The sequence below is a fragment of the Gossypium raimondii genome, chromosome 2, assembly GCF_025698545.1.
Source record: "Gossypium raimondii isolate GPD5lz chromosome 2, ASM2569854v1, whole genome shotgun sequence".
NCBI classification, from domain to species: Eukaryota; Viridiplantae; Streptophyta; class Magnoliopsida; order Malvales; family Malvaceae; genus Gossypium; species Gossypium raimondii.
In genome coordinates, this window is record NC_068566.1 from 25140158 (window position 1) to 25161628 (window position 21471).

The window sequence follows — 21471 nt, forward strand, 5'->3', positions numbered from 1 at the left end:
AGGACTATTGAATTGATCATTATATTCATGTTTTGGTAAGGTTTTAATGCTTTGATTATGTGCTAAAAATGCTTTTAAGTTCATGCTTGATTTGGTGATGGAAATGACTTGATTTTGGCCAATTTCATGTCCACACAATCTAAGACACGGGTGTGTGACACACGGCCAGGTGACATGGCCATGTGTCCCCTGTAGGTTTTAATGCATGCAAGTCAGGCTATTACACGGCCTAGCACAAGACCTTGGACACGGGTGTGTGGAGCCATTTTGAGAGTCACACGACCTAGCACACGAGCGTATGACTTGGCCATGTGACCTAACTCAGAGAGTTACACAAGTGAGCACACGACCATGTTCCCTATTTCAGAAGTTACACGGCCTGAGACGCGGACATGTGTTGATTGATTTGATTTGATTGGACATTGTGCCGCTGGAGTATAGACTGGATTGGAGAAAGCCATCTTCCAAAAATTCTTCTGTTATTTCTTAATCTATTCCTCCGTGAATTGATTTGATTGAAATGATGTCGGATGATATTTTGGTTTTGAATTTTACTAGCCAAAACACGAACTAAATCTCATAGGGTTGGGATTACATAATAAAACATTTATTTCCTTTAATGGTTGAAACACAAATCTGAATTAATTTATTGTTTCATTCAATTGTTTTATTTTTGAATTGTTTGCATGCAATCCCTAGACATAGATGACTGTGCAACATGCCCATAAACTAATCTAATTCTGAAAAGGTTGGAGTAGTTGGACCGTAATTGAATGATATGATCAAGTACTCGACAGATACTTATAGTAGACTCTAGACATAGAGCATCATTCATATGTAAAGAAAACAAATAGTGTAGGGTACCTTGCTAAAGGCCTATAGACATATATCGCTTAAGGCAAGGTAACTTGAGGTTTTGCTCTCGTAAGAAGCATACCATTTTAGAACTCTTCCGAGCAGTATGTTAAGTAAGTTTTTTTCATGGCATTACTGTTAGTAAGGGTAGATTCCGGTAATCTTGACCTTCTAAATGAACATCGTAGAACCTCTATCTTCTGTCCTTTGCCATAGCATTCTTAGTTGTTTATTTATTCATTCGTATGTAATTCACGTAATTATTCTCGTAATTGACATTGCATTTTTACTCTTGTCTTGTCATAACACTTTCCATCATTTATCAGTTACACATATTACACATTATTATTCCTTCAAATTACTGCTGCAGTCTTAACATTATTTTTGCCATAACATTAATCGTACTTCAGTATAATAACTTTGCAATTTTATACCTAACCGGTCCCTGTGGAGACGATCTCACTTATCACTTTATTACTTGATTCCATGTATACTTGCACAATTCACATATCATTTCACACGTGACAGATGCATGTGTCTTGTATGAAAACCTTGAAAAACTATTTTTTCATTGCTATGATCATTCTCACACCCATCAATCATGTCGTCTTAGGGTCTCATGATTAACTAGCAAGAACATGGATCACATCCAACCAGTTCGTGAATCTGAATTCTTAAGACTCCACATGAACCAACAACCGTTTTAACATTTGGCCATCATCTCTAGCTAAAATATCGTTTCTTGGGAAACTATTTAATAAGAAAAGATCTTGAGTGTGTAATGTTGCATGAAAATAACTAATGCAATTGTGCAAGTGTACACGTCATTCAAGTAATAAAGTGATAAGTAAGTATCGTCTCCATAAGGATTAGAAATTGGTAAGAAATTGATTAAGTTATTATAATCCTATTAGCTATGCTAAATAACAGGAAATACTTTTAAACTGAATAAGAAATTGGTATAATGAATTAATGCAATTTAATGCTAAAAAATAAAAAAATTATATGACAAATAAAATGTAATGGAAAATTACAGAGAAAAGCAAGAGAAATTCTGTTATTGAATGAACAGGGCTGGAATTATTCAGGTGAAATGCTCAAATCAAAATAATGTCATGGCAAAATATGGTAAAACAGTGATATAGGCAAATTCAAATCATGAACATTAAAGTGATAAACATCCACCCAAATAACTCCAACCCAGAAAAGATTTAGTTCATAGGTGGAAAAGTAAACATCGAATTTAAATCATTCATCAACATTTTAAAGAAGTTTGAATCACAAAAATCAGGACAACTAAAGGCAGAACTGTAGATTTCTCGCCACACTCCAGCTTCTCTTCTATCTTCTGATCATTCGCGATTCCAGGATAGATGTCTCTTTCTCTTCTTCACATCAATATTCTACTCTTTATTGCTGCTACCCTTCTTTCTCTGGAATTCTCCAATGAAGTGTTTTCTCTGTGCAGAGAGAGGATTGCTGTCACCAGTCTGTTTCTCACACAAATTCTCCTCCCTTTTTTTCTTCTCCCTCCTTTTATTGGGTAGATCTGTCCTACCTCAGCACACATTTTTCATTCCTCTTTTCAGGTTGGTTTTTCTGGCACACGTCAAGCTACTGAGATGACATGGATAGATTCCTGACTCATTTTCCCAGAATTTCCATGACAATTCTGTTGGCAATCAATCTTGCCAATTGCCACGACAATATTTCAATTCACTTATTTTCCATTTTAATCTTCTTGCTCATCCTACACATAGTCACACAAAACCACACCTTTCCTCCCCAGGTGATAAAAGTAACAAATACTGACCAATGTAGTGCAATTCAAGCTTTTTTTATGCAATGTTCTAAAATTATAATAAAAATGTAGATGTATTCACTTAATTTCAAACAATTTATTCCATCTAGTGGCCTTAAATATAACTCTTTTCAAGAGTTATCACACCCTTAAACTTGAATTATTGCTTTTCCTCAAGCAAATTATGTTTGAATATGCATGGATTCATGAAAAGTGCCAAAACAATCAGTCACCAAATGTACTTCCAAATCGTAATGAGCATATTGTGTACCTCTATTCTCAGCAATCTTTCGCTGAAACAAAGAAAAAATATGCTTACAATTGTTGTAAACCTATTTAGCAATTGCAATGTAGAAAATGGTTCCTAAAGGCAAAATTTTCTAAATATTTCAGCAATTAAAACTATAACAGATCTTTCTAACTATGCTTAGCTAAGGGATGCATGAACATGACAAAGTAGAATGAATAAAAGCTACGTGAATGCAAGAAATAGATAAAACTAAAATAATGGATCATGAAAATATACAAAAAAATCAAAGCTTGGAGGAGAAAGAAATTACTTCACTTGGGTTAGGTGGATTTTCTTACAGCTAGCTTGTAAGACTGCTTCTTTTCTGTTAAAACATCCTCTTCGAATGTTTTTTCGGCAGCCTTCTTTAATCTTTTTCTTTGAAGCTGGTTGATGGGCACCTCTTCAACATCGTCAGTATCTAATATCATGAGTTCACGTTCTTGGGTAGTCATTGGTACCTTCGATTGTGGTGCTTTAGCGGTTGTGATTGGTGGAAAACTGTGTTGCTAGATCTTATCCTCCCTATCAGAGTTAAGGTGTAAAGACTCTGTCGGTTCTTCATCTCTCTCGGGCTCTTTGGTATGCTTTTGTGTAGTGGCAGGTTCGTCGTCTTCTTCATCATCATCAGATAAAAGTTCTTCAGGAAACAAATGAAATAAAGGCATTTCCTTGATGAAGTTGTTTCTTGAGTGCAACATCGTGTGTCTTCATATACTCCCAATATTAAGTCATTTTTGCTTTTACTGTGGCAAAATTAGTGAAGATTTGGTTCTGCTGTTTTGCCACAATATCTAACTCATGTTGGAGTTGCTTGAGAGTATTTATTATTTGTTGTTCCAACATATTAGTAAAAGTATGTGGGGTTCCAAAAGGTTGTGGCATATCCTTGCCCAAGAAACATAGGACAATTGATTTCCTTATGACGCCTTTATTGTTTATGGTCTCTTAATTGTTATGGACAAGGACGTTGGCGTGTTGAGAAATTTAAACTACCGACATTCTTTTGCGCGCAACAATGAACTTCCTAGAAAATTATTCTTCCAACATTGATTTTTCTACCAAACACAATTGAATTTAGTAATGACATCTTTTTTTTTTAGAAATAGTAGAATTGTGAGTGGAGGGGCTCAGTCGGGATTTCAGAAAGTGATATCATACTCTGTAATGAGGCTTCAAAGCAACTCTATCAACAGTGTGACAATTATGATGAGATATAGTCCATTTAGTTCCCTCAATGCAAAGATCTTGAAGAACCTGTTGTAACCCTTTTGTTGTAATCTTTGACATAAACTCAAAATATTCATCAGGACCCTCACGCAAATTGTAATGGGCATTAATAGAATCTTCATCAAACCAAACAGAAGTAGATCTGACATAGATAAAAGCATTATTAGGATATGTTAAATGCACATAGAATTCTCTTACCACTTTTGGAAGAACATCACTCAGGTGTGAGCAAAATAGTTTCTAGCCATGGTTTTCCATTGCTGAAGAAATAGAGGTATCATAACTCAAGAAGGTTGAGTCTTGAAAAAGGAAGCCTTTTTCAAAAAAAAAAGGTCTTTGGATTATATTTTTCAAATATTTTTCTTCAGCTATTTTGTTGAAAAAGGTCTTCATAGGTAAGGATGTAGAGGAATATGGTGTAGTATGAGCCATTATGACCATGGAATCTGAACTGTGAGAGAACTATTGAGAGGCTTACAATGATGAAAATGAAGAACTAATAGAGGAAAGTGATAAAGATAAGTTCAAATAGTGAGAGAAAAGATCACAGTGACGTGGTTGAAGAGATTTACCTGACACAACACAGGAGGAAATTGAGCAGGAAGTAGAAAAGTAATAACAAGATTATTAAATACAATTGCATAAAAAGAAGAAGGCACTGCTTTCAAATTATTTTTACTCTAGCAAAAAGAACCTGTAACAAAAGAAAATAAACAGTTAAATAAACTTATTAGGTAACAAGTAAAAATAAAATAAACAAAGAAAATTTTCCGCAATAGAAAAATACTAAGTATTTCAAAGAGAAATAAAACATTTGTCGCACATTATAGGAGCTCTAAAATAATACTTCAGGTGTTGAGCATAGACTTTGAAAGTGGATCATATTTTTCCATCTTTAAAATCGACAACTCCATGAGGATATATACGCTTAACTTTAACTGGTCCAGACCATCTCCACTTTAATTTGCCAGGAAATAGGTTAAGTCTGGAATTGAAAAGCATGACTTATTTTCCAGGTTGTAAACTGAAAAATATATACGAATTTTCCTATATAATTCATTACCTTTTTACTTAAATTTGTTGTTAAAACCAAGTAATTGTTTAATACATTAATGAAATACGCAAAAATATGAAATTAGGATATAGAAATTATTAAAATGTGATTTTATACTTTATTATATAATTATCATGCATAAAATGGCTTATTTTATATTAATTTGAGCATATTATATTTTTAAGCTATAAAGTGGGCCATGCATGATTAAATTAAATAATAAAATATAAATTTATATTTAATAATTCATTTTAATAATTCATTAATAAATTGGGTTTTAATTAATTAAATAAATTGATTTATTAAAGTGGTTAAATTATATTATTTGGTCCTCTAAACTATCTACTATTTTTGGATAGGGCTAAAAGTTTTCTTCTAATTGCAAAAATGTCCAAATTGGGGACCAAGTCAACCCAATTTTCAGCTGCACATGGACGTCATAAACCATTTTTTGGTTTAATTGTACTAAGTCCTTGAAGAGTTAAAGAAATCAGAGATTTTCCCGAAGATTTGCTGATGACCGAGTCTTAGTCCTGAGTTGTTGTGGCACTCAAATTGACCAAAAATCAAGGAAAAATCAGCCACATTTCCTCAATTCATGGCCGGCCACTCTTGGAGGAAATTTCAAATGATGGATACTCCTATTTTTAGCAAACTAGCTCCATTGCCTCACCTATAAATAAGAGGTCATTTCTCACTTTTTCAATTATCCCTCATCCCATCATCTCTCACTCATTCATCATTCTCTCAACTCTTTTATCTATCTTTCCCCTTCATCATCCATGCATAAGGATTTTAGCAATTAAACCTCTTAAAGAACCCTTGCTCGGAACCTTGGAGAGCCATCAGCAAATGAGCAACTCAAAGAAGCGAAGGAGCCTCGTCAGTCAGAGTCTTGGGTGACAACCACTCTCAATTGGGTTAATCTTTCTTTTCTTTAAATTTAATTTAAATATGCTTGCTATGTGTTCTTTTTTCTTATTTACAACAATGATAGCTTAATTTTATTTAAGCTAGGATGATTATTTTGATTAATTAATATTTATTTGATTCATGCTTATAATGTTTGTGCCTTAATCGATCATGTTTTCAATTAAAATCAAGTCTGTATTTTGTTCATACGTGATAGAAATGCACCTGAATTAGCTGAGCGTTCCTAACCAGACGACAACTAATGGGAGCATAATTGAAATGTGCATGCTCAATTTAGATCCTAACCTGATTGAATTGTAGGTTGCATAACAACTCTAACCAAGCTCTGTTATCTGCATAGTTTTTAGATTTGTGTGATTAAATTGTTTCAAACCTAACATGTCCCCGTTACCTCACACGAATGCTAAGAAACTGTTAGTAAATAAGGATTAGTAAAATGTGAATTTACTAAGTAAAGGATTTCGAAAGGACCTAATGTGGTTTCCAAACTCATCAAAGATCGAGTTGCCATGGAATGTTTTTCCGAATGTTATTAAGCATGTTGATAATAAATTGAGTTTAATTAAAATAATTGTCCTAATTTATTTTTGTTATAATTGTTGCAAATTGTGTTTAATTTTACTAAAATCTATTTCATTCATATAGTTTGCATACTTAGGATAATTTGCAATTAGTTTAATGTATTTTAATCACCACTTTTCAACTATATTGTCTTTTTATTTATCAAATTGTTAATATAATTTTACAAATTAAGTGACTTAGCACAAATACAATCCCTGTGGAGACGATAACTCGATACTTACTTATTACTTGATAACGACTCTGTACATTTGCACAAACCCTAGTGTTACAAGTTTTTGGCGCCGTTGCCGGGGATTGTCAACTATTGCCATAGTCATTTTTTTAGTGAAATTATTTATTTTCAATTTGATTTATTTCTAACATTACTAACTTATTCTTTTTAATTTTTGTGATTTTCTGTTTAGGTGTTTATGAGCATAGATCGAATTATCGATTTACTCCCTGTAGACCCTAAAATTGAGTGAACTTTTAGACAAAGAAGACGTGAATGAACAGCTCAAAGACAAGTCGAGATGGACCTTGGAAATTAGAATCAAGACCAAGGTGATGAAGCCGATCATGTACAAAATCCTATCCTCATTGTCGATATAGGGATCAATGTATCAGACAAAATGCTGTGCCACTTTTCTTTGAGTTAAACCGAGGAATTAGAAGGCCAGATATTGAGGCAACCCAGTTTGAATTGAAACCAGTGATGTTTCAAATGCTACAAACGGTTGGCCAATTTAGTGGTATGCCTATGGAAGATCCACACCACCACCTTCGATTGTTTATGGAGGTGTGTGATTCATTCAAGATAGCCGATGTGACTGAAGATGCACTGAGGTTGAAGTTGTTTCCGTACTCGTTGTGAGATTGAGCACGAGCAAGGCTCAATTCATTGCCACCAAGTTTCATATCTACATAGCAAGAATTACCAGAGAGGTTTTTGGTTAAGTTTTTCCCACCTAGCAAAAACGCTAAGTTGAGGAACGAGATCACAACTTTCCAACAATTGGATGACGAGTCTTTGTATGAGGCTTGAGAGCGATTCAAGGAGTTACTTTGTAAGTGTCCTCATCATGGGATTCCTCATTGCATCCAGTTGGAGATATTCTATAATGGTCTCAATGCACATACAATATTGATGGTAGATACTTCTGTGAATGGTGCAGTTTTGTCTAAGTCTTATAATGAAGCTTATGAGATCATCGAGAGGATTGCGAGTAATAACTATCAATGGCGAACAATTCGAACAGCTTCAGGAAGACGCATAGCCGGAGTTCATGAGGTTGACTCCTTCACTTCGTTATCAGCTCAGGTATCGTATATTTCCTCTATGTTAAAATAGTTAACCGCTAATAGTACTAATAATTTTGCAGCTCAGCCACCAAGTTTGCTTGAAGTAGTTTCCTGTGTGTACTGTGGAGAAGGTCATTCTTTTTAGAATTGTCCATGAAATCCTGAGTCAGTTTACTATGTGGGGAACTAATATCAAAATAGGAGTGGATAGGGACCCCAGTCCAACTTCTACAATCCTTCATGGCGTAATCATCGTAACTTTTCTTGGAGCAACCAAGGAAATGGACCAAACAACAACTTATTGCAGCAAAGACCCAACCAATCACAAGGGTTTAATCAACAAGCTCCAAAACCACCTCAAGCTGAGGCATCAAATAGTTTGGAGAACTTGTTGAAATCGTACATGGCAAAGAATGACGCTTTGATCCAAAACCAAGCAGCAACACTGAAAAATTTGGAAAACCAAATGGGTCAGTTTGCTACGGAGCTTCGTAATAGACCGTCAGGATCCTTTCCGAGAATTATTGAGAATCCAAGGAATTTGGGTAAAGGATGTAACACCCCAAACCCGACCTAAACATTAGGTCCAAATCTGGTGATGTCACATTGTAACACCAGTTACCCGTATTCAACGCAGGAATATGGTACGAGGCATTACCAGAATAAATACACTTATAGACATATTAAATCGAGTTATAAAATTTCATCCAAATTAAAAACTTTCAAATTATTATCTTCGAGTCGCTAACTAGGGTATATGAGGCCCAATACATACCCATTCATATGCTCAATATATTCGTTAAATCAATCCATTATTGAAGAATCCACTTTATGTCAGAATCAATATTAATAACAATCATAAATCTTTTCATGTTAATTTCATATATCACTTACCGAACTTGGAATGTTAATTTACAAACATGTAATTCACTAACACATTCTGGTATACACAATGTTTAATTGATGAAATCATTTAATTGAGCTAAATTTCATGTTCATTCCAAATTTTCTTCTAAATCCATAAATGCTTCCACTTACCATTTACCTAATCAATTTCTCGAACCAAGCTATCACACAACAATAATACATCACCTGTGCTTCATGAATTCAATATTCGATTCTTATCACCATCAAATCCATGTCATTCGAATACTTAAAGTTTATTCAAGCATATATTTTTACATTTCATATACCAAGCATATGTCAAAATTATGAATACGCAATCAATTCATTTGTCATTTATTTGACTAGCAAATTAACCTCAAAATTTATAACATTCCATTACTTAAGATATGCCAAAAAACACTCCTTTAACATAAACTAGCACCATGGCCGAATTTTCATTACCCTATTTATTACCCTTTTTCTGAATCACATAGCAAAATATTACAAATATGTATATATTTGAATACTATAATTATGCATCAATGATAGAAGGTCGTGCGCGGACCAAGATCGAGTTGTCAAGTCACGGGAAACTCCTACGAAAACGCTAGACGCTCGGATCTGAATCGAAATAGAAAATTAAACTTAGAATCAATTAGATCTGAAATGAAAATACCCAAAACAATAAAGGATCAGTGAAGAATCAAAAACACTTATGAATAACTATTCTTGGAAGCCAAGTACACGAAATTGAATTCAAGAGAGACTCCAAACAGCCGAATCTGAAAAGAATAACACCAAAAACAAAAAATTAAATTCAAAGTCCAGCAAAACGAATTGAATCAGAGTTAGGATGATAGGACGGCAAGATCAATTAAAAAGGATGACTAAGGAACGTGTCTTGCTGCCAAGAAGGGTGCTGATCAGATTCTTGAAGAGTATAATGGCTGGAAACACAATAAAGAGATCAAAACAAGTTAATCAATAGATCGGCACAAGCAAAAAAATTTAAAGAGAAATAAACAGCAAGAAAAATAAAGAAAAGTCCTAAAAAGCCTCGAAATCGATAAAGATTTCACAACTCCCTTCAAACGGCTCTAATCTCCCCTCCAATGTGGAACAATGGCAAGAAAAAGACTGAAGATGACTCCCACAATCAAAAAGATTGTTAAAACTACTTCTAAAGAAAACTCAAGAGAAAATTCTTAGAGAAACTCAAAGAGAGTTTTCACTCAAAAAAATCTGACTTTAATGTATAATCAATGTGTTTTTCATAAGGGTGGCCGACCAAGCCTTAATATAAGCCTCCTAACAATTTTCCTAAACCTGTTAGGAAATCTAAAAAAAAAACCTAATTACTAATTTCAAGGGGAAATTCGGCCAAGGCTTTTAATGGGCTGCTTGGGCTAAATTTTTTTACCTAGGAATTAAATCATAAAGTCTAAAAATTAAAACTAGGTATTTAAAATTTTACAAATTGGGCCACTTTGACAATTTGGCCTAATTTTCAACTAAGTCTAATTTAAATTTCGTGATTGGGCTTGGAACGTCTTATTGGGCCTTGCCTTCAAGAACTTGGGCTTGTAATCCTTTTTCTACCAAAATTTGTTCGTTGATGCCCGTAACTGAGATCCAATGCGCCTTAGCTGTAAGATTCGGTTTCTTAGACCAAGATTTCCAAGATTTGAAATCTTGATTTTCTTGATTATTGAAATCGCTCAAAACAGCAAAATTGGACCAAGATTCGATTTCTTGATTTTCTTGAAAATAAGAAAGTGAATCTTGATTTTCTTTTTCCTTCTTATACGCATCTAAGGCCTTGCTAATAAATTCTTAAATGGTTCCATTTAGTTTTGAACGCATTTGCCTGGCCTTTGACCTCGTTATTAGGACTTATGGTAATTTGAGCCCATCATGTTCTTGAGTTTTAGTTGGGTCTTTCTGACTCGTATCAATCAACTTACCAACATGAGTTAATTCATGAGTCACTCATGAAATCACTTCATGCCAAATATACCACACACATATGCTATGAAACTTTATTTTCTTTCATGAGCTTACCATGACTAGTAATGCACCAATATAAATATCACTCCTATTTCAACGTTTATCGATTATAATCAGGCATATAACCAATTATACACAATTCATTCATATACTTTATTGAACTCCTCCTCCTCCTCTCCATCCCACATCCTTTATGTATATAACATGCTCAAATAACATTATACATAATTTCACTATTCACTTATATTTAAATTCAAAGCTGTCTATTTGAGTTAGAGTCACTAAATAATTTTTATCCAGAGCCACAGAGCTCCAAATTAAGATCTGTTAATTTTTCCAGAAATTAGACTCACATATCTTCTTACCATAAAAATTTAGAATTTTTTACTTGGCCAATTAGTAAATTTTATTCTTTAAAGTCACCCCTATTTCACTACTCAACATCTTTGACCTCTCTTAACTAAAAATGAATTATCTCATTGTACAAAATTCAGATGATATTTCTGTTTGTTTCCTTTGAAAATAGACTCATTAAGAATTCTAAAATATAAATTATAACTCATAATTATTTTTTACAATTTTAATTATTTTCCAAAATAAAAATAGGGATTCCAAAATCAATCCGACCTTGCCTCACTAAAATTCAAATATCTCAAAATATATAACTCTTTTGCTTGCTCTGTTTCTTTTATGTAAAAATAGACTAATTAAGATTTCATTTAATATCTTATTCACTCTCTAATTCAATTTTCATCATTTTTGGTGATTTTTAAAAGTCACACAACTGTTGCTGTCTAAACTGTTTTGTTGTAAAGTGTATTCTTTCATAATTTCACTTTTTCACTATCTCAATTCCATTGAATTTTTTCACATCTCATTCCAATAGTTCATTTTAATTCATATACTATTCATTCAAGTTATCACTATATTCAAAGCAATCCAATTTCTCATTTCCAATTTCAAGTCAACCTTCAATTCAATTCAACATATATATTCATCACTCAATTACACTTAGTCAATTTCCCGATGAACACTTCGGAATAATAATAGATACATGGTGGAATCAACACATAGCAACCACCTTATAATGAATGATACCCGGTTCACATAGTAGCCTGCACATAGTACTACACATGTGACCATTTTCATCCGATGCACGTAGTAGCCTGCACATAGTACTACACACATGTCGAAGCTATCCGGTATGCATAGTAGCTTGCACATAGTACTACTCATGCGACCTATCATTCCGGTACATGTAGTAGCCTGCACGTAGTACTACAGACATAGCAACTTCACTCGTATCTCTTTCATTCTGAAGGTTCAACCGGGAATTTTTACTTTTTCTCACTTTTTTTTACCAATCAATGTCAATTTCTCGTCTTTGTCAATTTATAATAACATATTTAGCTTATATAACATTCACATTTTTCAATCCAGTCCAAAAATCATATCTTGGAAAAATTACATTTTTGCCCCTAAAGTTTCACAAAATTATAATTTTGCCCCTAGGCTCGGAAATTAAACTTTATTCCTTTTTCTTATGTTTTATAACATGCTGAATATTTTTTCCTTCTATAGCAACATCAAATCCTTGCTCTAACATGCACTTATGAACAATAATATTTTTTACCGATTATGCCATTTCACTTGTTTTCACTGAAAATCGCTTAGCAAAAATTGTTTCACACAATTTCAAGCTTAATATTCTACCATAAAACATAAAAATAAACACATTTCACCTATGGGTATTTTTCCAAATATAAACCCTAGGTTAAATTATTACTAGAATAAGCTAAATTAAGCTACCGAGACTTCAAAAACGTAAAGAACATTAAAAACGGGGCTTGGAATCATTATTATGGAGATTGGAAGCTTGAAAACCCTAACCATGGCTTCCCCCTTTCTATTTTCGTTCATCATGGAGAAGATGGACAAATTTTTGGCTATTTTGGCCTTTTTAATTCTTTAATTACTAAATGACCAAAATGCCCCCAACTTAAAAATATCCTATTTGACTTATCTCTTGTCCATTTTTGTCCAACAAGTTAACCAATGGTCTAATTTCAATTTAAGGACCTCCAATTTAAAATTTCATCACAATTGGACACTTCTAACATGTAGAACTTAATTTTTTTCACTTTTTACAATTTAGTCCTTTTAGCTAAATTGAGTGCCCAAACGTCAAAATTTTTGAACGAAATTTTTACGAAATCATTCTGTGAAATTGTAGACCATAAAAATATAATAAAAAATAAATTTTTCCTCATCGAATTTGTGGTCCCAAAACCACTGTTCCGACTAGGCCTAAAATCGGGCTGTTACAAAGAACATATCAAGGTAGTGGCATTGCGAAGTGGTAAAACTCTGGAACCCCAATTGATTGATGTTGAAGATGAGCATGTTGAAAAGGAGGAAAGTCAACCAGATGTTGAAGTTCCTATACCAAAGGAATCAGAATCTACAAAGTCTGACAAGGTAAACCCTGACTTAGTGAATTCAGATATTTTAACATGTTCTTTGGATGTAGATTTACCTACTTAGAAAAGTTGTCTGGTTCAACCGAAAGTTTCATCACCTCCATACTCGCAAAGATTGCAGCAACACAAATAGAAATAGGAGGTTCAATTCAAGAAGTTTTTGGATGTTCTGAAGCAGTTACACATCAATATTCTGTTGGTGGAGGCTTTAGAAAAAATGCCGAATTATGTGAAGTTTATGAACGATATACTGTCCAAGAAGAAACGACTGAGTGAGTATGAGACTATTGCCTTGACAAATGAGTGCAGTGCATTCTTGTAGAACAAACTACCACTGAAATTGAAAGACCTAAGAAGCTTTACTATACCCTGTAACATTGGTGCATCTTACTGTGGTAAAGCTTTGTGTGACTTAGGAGCGAGTATCAACTTGATACCTAAGTCTATTTTCAAGATGTTAGGGATAGGTGAAGTAAGACCTACAATTGTGATGCTTCAGCTAGCGGATCGATCGTTAGCATATCCCGAAGGAAAGATCTTGGATGTTTTGGTAAGAGTCGATAAATTTTTTTTCCTGCTGATTTCATTATTTTAGATTTTGAAGCAGATAAGGAAGTGTCAATTATCCTTAGGAGACCTTTCCTAGCTACGAAGAGAACGTTAGTTGATGTGCAGAAAGGCAAACTCACCATTCGAGTTAAAGACTACCAGGTAACTTTTAACATTCTTAAAGTGATGAAATTTCCCGATCCGGCAGAGGAGTGTTCAGTTATGGAAGAGATAGAAACCTTGGTTTCTATAGAAAGCAATTTTGAGGAAGATCCATTGGAGAAAGCCTTAGAGTTTGACCCTTTGGAGGATGAAGAAGGTGAAAAAAACATGGCTTTGATGGAAGCCAATCTGGGAGTTTTATTCAATCCACACGGTTTGAACTGTTGGAGTTAAAAGTCAGAGAATTTGTTCAACTCAAGTTGTCAATTGAAGAACCACCTACACTCGAACTAAAGGTACTTCCTTCCCATTTGAAATATGTTTATTTAGGTGACTGTTCTACTTTGCTTGTGATTATTTCAGCAAAACTAACAAAAGATGAAGAGGAACAACTGATTGTTGTTTTAAAGAAATTTAAGAAAGCAATTGGTTGGACTATAGCTGATATTCGAGGTATAAGCTCCTTATTTTGCATGCACAAAATTATTTAAGAGGAAGGTGAAAGAGCTCGAATTGATGGGCAAATGAGGCTCAATCCTATTATGAAAGAAGTTGTAAGGAAGGAAGTTATCAAATGGTTAGATGTAGGAATCATCTATCCTATTTCAGATAGTTCGTTTGTAAGTCCGGTGTAGTGTGTGCCGAAGAAAGGTGGAATCACGGTTGTTGAAAATGAGTGTAACGAGTTAATTCCAATGAGAACTGTTACCGGTTGGAGAATCTGTATTGATTACAAAAAGTTGAACAAAGCCACTCGGAAGGACCATTTTTCGGATCAGATGTTAGATCCTAAGGTAGTCATGCAATTCCTACATAAGCATGTGTTTACACGATTTGGGACACCAAGAGCTATTATTAGTGATGAAGGTTCTCACTTTATGAACAAATGGCTTAAGTGGATGCTTGACAAATATGATATGAAGCATAAGATTGCTACTGCCTATCATCCCCAGTCTAATGGGCAAGTTGAAATGAAAGGTATCCTTGAAAATGTAGTATGCCCTAACAGAAAAGTTGGTCTCGAAGGCTCGATGATGCGTTATGGGCCTATCGAACAACATTTAAGATTCCGTTAGGAATGACTCTTTATCGGTTAGTCTTTGGAAAGGCATGTCATGCCATTAGAGTTGGAGAATAAAGCTCACTAGGCTTTGAAGCAGTTGAACTTTGATCTTAAGCAAGCCGGTGAGAGAAGAATGTTACAACTTGATGAGATGGAAGAGCTGAGGTTGTTTTCCTATGAGAATGCCAAAATATGCAAAGAAAGATAAAAGAGATGGCATGAGAGTCATATACAACCTCGCAAGTTTAAAGAAGGTCAGAAGGTTTTGTTGTTTAATTTAAGGTTGAAGTTATTTACTGGGAAGTTGAAATCCCGATGGAAAGGACCCTATACCATCTACCAAGTTTATCCTTATGGAGCTATTGAATTAACGACAATTATGGAGGTACGTTTAAAGTTAATGGTCAACGTCTCAAACACTACTGGGATGGTGAAGTTGAGTGAATTTGCTTCCACCCTAAAAATCTCTTAATCTTTTCTTTATGTCGTCAACCTCAAATCCCAAAAGAAACCCTAGTCCTTTTCTTTCTTTTTGTCGAAATTTCCTATTGCCACCAAAAATAGATCGCTGCTGCACCATCCTTGCTATCGCAAGATTTTTGCCGTAGCAAGTTACCAACTTTACCGATTTTTCTTTTCTCTCTTGTGCAGAAACTTTGCCGAATTTTTGGGAAAGTACCATGTCTCGTAAAAGAACTAGATCGTCAAATACTACTCCTGAAAACCCGATTGTGGTTGATGAAGAAGTGAAAGAGCGATTTGATTCAATTTTCAAGCATCGACCTATGACGCCAGAAAAAGGTTTTAATCTGAAGAGCAATGATGTGATGGTTGTTCCTGTGCCAATTAGAAAGATAATCAATGCTCTCAAATGGGAATGATTCTGTGATTCTCGTTCTCTTCCCGATGATGAAGTAGTTCGAGAATTCTATGCTAGTTTGACTAGGTAAGATGCTACTGAAGTCATTGTTCGAAAGAAAAAGGTCATTTTTACTTCTAAGTCCATCAATGGTTTGTTTAATTTACTTGATATTGAAGAAGATGAGTACTACCCTATGATGAGCAATATCAATTGGGATTTTCTTTAACAAGTGCTTGATGTTGTGACAAATCTGGGATCCCAATGGATTATAAGAAAGTATGGGAGCCATTCTTGTCGAAGAGAATACTTGAAACCAGTAGCAAAGGTGAGGTTTTATTTTGTTCACTACAGTTTTATGCCTATCTCACATAGTTGCACCATCTCGGTGGAACGGATGCTCTTGTTATATGCAATCTTGACAGAAAAATCCATTAATGTTGGGAAAATTATCCCCAAAGAGATTCATGATTGTGCTAAAAAGAAGGCAGGAAGTGCTTATTTCCCATCATTAATCACTTCACTTTGCTTAAGGGCCTGTGTTAAAACACAAGCAAATCTGAAGGGACAATATGTCCAGGGGTGCATTACAAGTCATGATCTTGAAAGGTTAGTAGAAAGACTGCATGAGTTGAACCAAGGTGAGCAAGAGGAACCAACTGAGCCAGAAACCGAAGATTCAACAAATAGAACAGAAACTGAAGCTGATTCAGTTACAAACACTGAAGAAGAAGAATCAGATAAGGAACCAAATAGTCCTCAACCAGCTGAAGTAGCTGAAAACCCTAAACCTAGGGTTGAGCCAGAAGAAGAACCAATCAAGCTAAGTGTTGGACCTGAATATACAACTCCCATGCCAACTTCTGCAAGTATTTCAAGGAAATTAGAGTTGTCAATTTTGATGGATATGTGCAAGTTCATGCACAAACAATAGCAAACTTACTGTAAATATGAAAAAAATTAGGGATGATTCAATTCGAAATACTTTTAAAAAATCTCTAACATTTTTGTTCCTGAGTTCCTAGATGCTATCTTTGAGACATGGACAGAAGATACTGGAGATGCAAACTGCCAAGGGGAATGAGTCAGAAAAATAAAAGGGGGGATTCTTGTCTTGTTATTTATTTAATTCTTTTTAGGTCTTTAGGAATTTATTTCTTTAGTAATTAGGATTTAATTTTTGCAAAATAAAATATAGCAAGCATGAATAAATAATTCTTTAGAAAGAAAAAGATTAAGTGATGTGGCAATGGGAATGAACATGTCTAGGATTGGGTTAATAAGAAAGACTTGGTATTTAAGCAGTCTTAATGACTCACCTCTCTTTCTTTACAACCCTACCTGGTGTTCAGTTTTCATTCATTACTTTATTCTCGCAATGAGGACATTGCTTCTTTTTAAAGAGAGGGTCAGACAAATTGCTTAAATTTTTAAAATTTTCAAGTATGTTTCAAATCATTCTTTCATAAGTATGTCTTAATAAATGAATGTTTAGAGAAATTATTTTTAATAAGATAGCTTGTATGCAAGCATGAATGATTATTTTATCTGAGTGATTGTATGTTATCATGAAAAATGGAATGTTTTTATGATCTTAGTCTTAGGTAATGTTTGCCATGAAAACTTAGTTTCTCTTAAGATTAGACATGCATGAAGGTTTATATCTTTAGAATTGACTTAGTAACTCTCTTGAGGCGAAATCCTAGGAGACATAAAAATCTAAAATGATATAGGCACCATTTTTCTTTGGATTGTTTGAGCCTTTTCAAGCCCACCTTTTGATATTAGACCCTTGAAACTATAATTTTGAGCTTAAAGGCCAGTTCATTGTAATAAACCTACATTATAAACCAATACCATCTTTTTAAAATTATCCTAATTTTATGCACCTATCTTAATTAAAGTTTTCTTGGGAATCAACATTTGAGGAAATTTTCATAAAGATGTATGTGCTCATGCTTAAAAAAAAAAAACAACAACAACAAAAACAAAGAAAGAGTGAAGAAAAATTTGCTTAGTCTCCAAAAATAAAATGTATGAGTATGAGTTCAAAATAAGTTTGGGGGACTTCCAAAGGTTCATTTGGAGAAAAGGTTAAATTTTGAGAAATCCAAGACAAGTTAAATGTTAAGATTTTGAAACCCAAATGTTCCATCTCTTAAAATCCACACCTTTAACCGAGCCACATTACAACCATAAAAAAGACCTATTGATTTGATGATTTTGTCACCTACATTAGTGGAGAGGAAGTATTAAGGTCAACATATGAAGATCATAAATAAGCCTTATGATTGTTTTGCTTGATTGATGAGAAATTGTGTTGAATGAAAAATATTATCTATGGCTGTGACATACATGCAAACTATGATTCATGTTGGCATATCTTGAAACTTAGAATAAAATTTTCAAAATATTTGTATATGAGTTACTTGTCAATAAAGAAGGTCTATGAGCATGAATTTATTGATGTATGATTGTGAGACAAAGATTGATGCTACTTATACTCTTAGCAAAATTTGCCTTAGCAAGACCTTGTGCTGTGCATGAACATTACTCGGGACGAGCAATGATTTAAGTTTGGGGGTGTGTAAACTAAAAAATTTATAGGATTTTTCCTATATAATTCATTACCTTTTTACTTAAATTTGTTGTTAAAACCAAGTAATTTTTTAATAAATTAATGAAATACACGAAAATATGAAATTAGGTCATAGAAATTATTAAAAAGTGATTTTATACTTTATTTTATAGTTTTCATGCATAAAATGGCTATTTTATATTAATTTGAGCATATTATATTTTTAAGCTATAAAGTGGGTCATGCATGATTAAATTAAATAATAAAATATAAAGTTATATTTAATAATTCATTTTTAATATTTCATTTATAAATTGATTTTTAATTAATTAAGTAAATTGATTAATTAAAGTGGCTAAATTGTATTATTTGGTCCTCTAAACTATCTACTATTTTTGGACAGGTCTAAGAGTTTTCTTCTAATTGCAAAAACGTCCAAATTGGGGACCAAGTCAACCCAATTTTCAGTTGCACATGGATGTCATAAACCATTTTTTGGCTTAATTATACTAAGTCCTTGAAAAGTTAAAGAAATTAGAGATTTTCCCGAAGATTTGCTGATGACCGAGTCTTAGTCCTGAGTTGTTGTGGCACTCAAATTAACCAAAAATCAAGGAAAAATCAGCCACATTTCCTCAATTCATGGTCGGCCACTCTTGGAGGAAATTTCAAAGGATGAACACTCCTATTTGTAACAAACCAGCTCCTTTGCCTCACTTATAAATAAGAGGTCATTTCTCACTTTTTCAGTCATCCCTCATCCCATCATCTCTCACTCATTCATCATTATCTCAACTCTTTTAGCTATCTTTCCCCTTCATCATCCTTGCTTAAGGATTTTTGCAATTAAGCCTCTTAAAGAACCCTTTGTCGGCCACCTTGGAGAGCCATCAGCAAAGGAGCAACGCAAAGAAGTGAATGAGCCTTATCAATTAGAGTCTTGGGTGACAACCACTCTGAACTGGGTTTAATCTTTCTTTTCTTTAAATTTAATTTAAAGATGTTTGCTATGTGTTCTTTTTTCTTGTTTACAACAATGATAGCTTAATCTTATTTAAGCTAGGATGGTAATTTTTATTAAATAATATTTATTTGATTCATGCATATAATGTTTGTGGCTCAATAGATCATGTTTTCAATTAAAATCAAGTCTGTATTTCGTTCATACGTGATTGAAATGCACCTGAATTAGATGAGCGATCCTAACCAAACGACGGCTAATGGGCGTATAATTGGAATGTGGATGCTCAATTTAGGTCCTAACCCGATTGAATTGTAGGTTGCATAACAACTCTAACCAAGCTCTGTTATCTGCATAGTTTTTAGATTTGTGTGATTAAATTGTTTCAAACTTAACATGTCCCAGTTACCTTACATGAATGCTAAGAAATCCTTAGTAAATAAGGATCAGTAAAATGCGTATTTACTAAGTAAATGATTCTGAAGGGACCTAATGTGGTTTCCAAACTCATGAAAGATCCAGTTGCCATGGAATGTTTTTCCAAATATTATTAAGCATGTTGGTAATAAATTGAGTTTAATTAAAGTAATTGTCCTAGTTTATTTATGTTATAATTCTTGCAAATTGTGTTTAATTTTACTAAAATCTATTTCATCCATATAGTTTGCATTAGGGATCATTGCATTTAGTTTAATATATTTTAATCACCACTCCTCAACTATATTGTGTTTTTTTTATTTACCAAATTGTTAATATAATTTTACAAATTAAATGACTTAGCACAAATACAATCCCTATGGAGACGATAACTCAATACTTACTTATTACTTGATAACAACTATGTACACTTGCACAAACCCTAGTGTTACAAGTTTTTGGCACCGTTCCCGGGGATTGTCAACTGTTGCCATAATCATTTTTTTCGTGAAATTATTTATTTTCAATTTGATTTATTTCTAATTTTGTGATTTTCTTTCCAGGTGTTTATGAGCATAGATCGAATTATCGATTTACGCTCTATAGACCCTGAAATTGAATGAACTTTCAGACAAAGAAGACATGAACGGATAGCTCAAAGACAAGTCGAGATGGACCATGGAAATCAGAATCAAGACCAAGGTAATAAAGCTGATCATGTACGAAATCCCATCCTCATTGCCAATGATAGGGATCGATGCATCAGATAATATGATGTACCACATTTCAGTGAGGTAAACCTAGGAATTAGTAGGCCAGATATTGAGGCATTCTAGTTTGAATTGAAACCAATGATATTTCAAATGCTCCAAACAGTGGGCCAATTTAGTGGTATGCCACAGAAGATCCATATCCTCACCTTCGATTTTTTATGGAGGTGAGTGATTTATTCAAGATAGCCGGTGTGACTGAAGACGCACTGTGGTTGAAGTTTTTTCTGTACTCGTTACGAGATCGAGCATGAGCATGGATCAATTCATTGCCACCAAGTTTCATATCTACATGGCAAGAATTAGCAGAGAGAATTTTGGTTAAGTATTACCCATCTAGCAAAAACGCTAAGTCGAGGAACGAGATCACAACTTTCCAACAATTTGATGACGAGTCTTTGTATGAGGCTTGGGAGTGATTCAAGGAGTTACTTCGTAAGTGTCCTCATCATGGGATTCCTCATTCTATCTAGTTGGAGACATTCTATAATGGTCTCAATACACATACAAGATTGATGGTAGATGCTTCCGCATATGGTGCAATTTTGTCTAAGTCTTATAATGAGGCTTATGAGATCATCGAGAGGATTGTGAGTAATAACTATCAATGGCCAACAAATTGAACAGCTTCAGGTAGACATGTGGTTGGAGTTCATGAAGTTCACTCTCTCACTTCGTTATCAGCTCAGGTATCGTCTATTTCCTCTATGTTAAA

General features: G+C 33.9%; 2 non-coding genes across 2 annotated transcripts; both read right to left on the minus strand.

Annotated features, from left to right (window-relative positions):
- Positions 1 to 7705: 7705 nt before the first annotated feature.
- Positions 7706 to 7812, minus strand: LOC128039545 (small nucleolar RNA R71). The gene has a single exon (XR_008194045.1). It is a non-coding gene; the product is annotated as a small nucleolar RNA R71 (small nucleolar RNA).
- A 13295-nt stretch (positions 7813 to 21107) lies between these two features.
- On the minus strand, positions 21108 to 21214 carry LOC128039313 (small nucleolar RNA R71). Its single transcript, XR_008193817.1, has one exon. It is a non-coding gene; the product is annotated as a small nucleolar RNA R71 (small nucleolar RNA).
- Positions 21215 to 21471: the final 257 nt, after the last annotated feature.